The sequence below is a fragment of the Homalodisca vitripennis genome, chromosome 4 (assembly GCF_021130785.1).
Source record: "Homalodisca vitripennis isolate AUS2020 chromosome 4, UT_GWSS_2.1, whole genome shotgun sequence".
NCBI classification, from domain to species: Eukaryota; Metazoa; Arthropoda; class Insecta; order Hemiptera; family Cicadellidae; genus Homalodisca; species Homalodisca vitripennis.
In genome coordinates, this window is record NC_060210.1 from 96,553,774 (window position 1) to 96,557,154 (window position 3,381).

The window sequence follows — 3,381 nt, forward strand, 5'->3', positions numbered from 1 at the left end:
GCCAGTTCAGCCAATAGTTAGCGGCCAGGAGCTAGGCACATTTCTTGTTGTATTTGTATAAAAGCAAGTTTTTATTTTATGCCAAACTTATCCTCTTCTTGCAGTTGCTTTTTTGTGACATTTTATTAATAATTCAGAAGCAGAGAATCAGTTTTCTCTCCAAGCACACAAGCTCGTTTTTCTTGAAATCGGCAGAGAAATGTTCCAGTAGATCGTCAACTACAGTAGTTTTGGTTGAAGTCATATAGAAGGGTATCTAAAGGGTAAAAAATACAGGTATAAAATTATAATTCTTTATCTATTAATTTTGTTTGATTTGACACACTTAAAACTAACCATCAGGACAAAATTAAATGTTTAATGTTAATGTTGCGTACACACCCAGTGATGATTTTATCTTGTATATAGTAAATATTAAGACTGACATAACAAAACATATTTCACAATTTGATATTTTCTCTTAAAAAAGTGGAAAAGTACTTGAGAGTTTGGTATGTAATGGTATTTTGTCACGTGTAATGTGTAGCGAATGAAAAACGTCTACCGTTTCAGTATTAAAAAGAAATTGACAAATAAGAATATACCGGCATGTAGATTTTAAGGTCTCGCTAAATCCTTACGTATAAGTTGACAGGCATCTTATTCCTAGGTTCGAGAATTTATTGAATTCCTAACAGAAAGATGTTACTTATTCTAAAATTGATCTTTCCGAAGTTTTTTTTTAAATTAGCTTAGATGATAAGTTAAAGAAATTATGTACGGTTAGCACCCATAAAGGGTTGTTTGTGTACAACCAAGTACCGTATGGAATTTGCTCTGCGCCATAATTATTTCAAAGGATTATTGAGCAGTTATTACGGGGTATCCCATGAGTAGTAAGTTTTCTATATGGCATTCTAGTGACAGGGAAACATCAAGATAAACACTTACCTAGGCTAAGACAAGTGTGTAACCCACTAAGTGGCTTAACGGTTTGTAAAAACAAATGTCAGTTTTTGTGATTCTGCAGAGAACTTAGTCATGTACTTAGTAAAGAAAGATTAAAAAACTTCATGTAGTAAAATTGAATCTGACAGCTCTAGAACCGGAGAATGTCTCCGAACTAAAAGTTTTTTAGGTTTAGTAAATTATTATGCTAAGTTTGTATTAAATTTGCCTGCCTTAACTTTTGTTTAAACTATTTAAAAAAGCCACTGTTTATATATGGAACGCTGCTTGTAAACAGGCGTTTGAACCTACTAAGAGAAAAGTAGTGACAGTACCTAGTTTAACACATTATGATCCAGAGTTCCAAATACGATTATATACAGATAGTTCAAGCTATGGCATCGATAGTGTTCTTAATCAAGAGGAAGCAGATGCTACTGAGTGACCTCTCTACTTTGTTACGAATCATTATCCTAAGCTGAACTGAAGTACTCAGTCATTGATAATAAAGCCTTAGCGATTATCTTTGTTCTTAAGAAATTTAATTAGTATTTGTTTTACAAGAAATTTACATTGATAACGGATTATAAACTATTGTTATCTATCCTTGGTCCTAAGAAAGGGTTATCTGCATATAGAGCAAGTAGATTGCAACGCTTAACGTTGCGATTTTAACATTGAATATGTAAGATCTGAAACATGGTCATACGATGGTCTATCTAGGTTATCGTTAAATGTACAAGATTGCAATTAACCATATGACACAACCGTGAAATACAATATGTTGGTACTTACCTTCAATGTTTAAAGGAAAATGGAATCCCTTTAAATTTTCATTACGTTAGGAAAGAAACCTGTGAATATCTAAGCATAAGAAAATCTTAGACTGGCTTAGTAACGTTCTTTACAGTCGAAATTTAAGCAATGTTGAAGAGACTACTTCATTTGGCGGGGCATAAATGTATGCTTTACACGGGGTGGAAACTTTAGTTACGCGTTACGCTTGCTCGCTCTGTAGCCGCTAGGGACGGGATTATATCAGCCAGAGCGTTTCTCCGTTCAGTAGCTAGCCAGGTGTGCTAGTGAAAGTTTACTGCCACTCCTTATTGAAATAAGTACTTCTTTTTGTGGGCTATGGATTACTTTGAAGAAATCTACGAAGTACTAATTTATTTATTAATGAATCCAACGTAAAATTGATTAATGTGCTGCATCATTTAATAGCAGTATTTAAAGCTAATCGAATTATCTTTCCGCATGGTTAATATTAATTTCTATTCCAATTCACTTTTAGTTTCGTCCAGACGAGATTTAAAGAAGGATTAGTATAATTTGATCCTGGAAGGAAATCAGTCTTTTTGTTCATTATAATTATAATATTTACTCAATTACATTAGGCTTTATCTTATATTCACTTGAGAAATAAATTACGTAAAACTTTACGAGTTTCAATCAAAAAAACTTTCTGATAAAAGTCAAAATCATTAATTTACTTTTTAAAAGGTTAATTCAATTTAACAATGTAAAACTATAAAACATGAGTACCACGAGATATGGATAACAATAGATGCTGTGTTATAAGATTTAAAAAAAATTAAAATTATGTTCCGGAATTTACTACCGATGTCATTATTAAATAAGAGGAACACGTAGGGACCCAAGTTATTACTTTCAGGTACACTAGAAGACCCATGAACAGGCCTTGAAAGTAAACAAGCAAACTTCACATACAACGTACGTCCAACCAGATAACTACGAAACCAAGCCAGTAAAGAACCCGTGACACCCAGTGTCTCTAGTTTTTTTATCAGGTAAAAGTAGCAAACTCTGTCAAAAGCTTTGAAGAAATCCAGATAGAGACAATCAAGTTGGTTACCACTTAAGAAGGCAGATAGGATCGTGTTCGTGAACACCACCAAATTTGTTGTTGCCGATTTACCCTGCTGAAATCCATGCTGCTGTGAAATTATTGTGCTTTTGAAAGCGAAGGTTCAGAACGAGCTTTTCAAAAACTTTAGCCAATGTCGGCTGGATTACTATCGGTCTATAATTCTTTACATTAGATCGATCCCCAAACTTATGGATAAGCACTAAAAATCCAATCTTCAAACATGACGGGTAAACTCCATGGTTAGGTTATTGAAGTGGTAAGGTGGGGAACCAGTACTGCACTGCAAAACATGAGTACACCAGCAGAGACCATGTCAGTACCAGGCCCCTTGGAAAAGTCAAGACTCTTGAGACTCTCCTCTACCTCGGTTGCAGTTATTATTATAGAGGAAATGTTTACATTGTTATTAAAAAAGTAAATACCTCACCTTTCAAAATTTTTGATGTTCTATTTTGTCTTAGAGTGTTTATTCTTTTACTTACACTAGACACTAAATAACACACAAAAGAATCAAGAATATTTGTAGCTAACGTAAGAATGTTCTTGATAACAATTTATTTTTA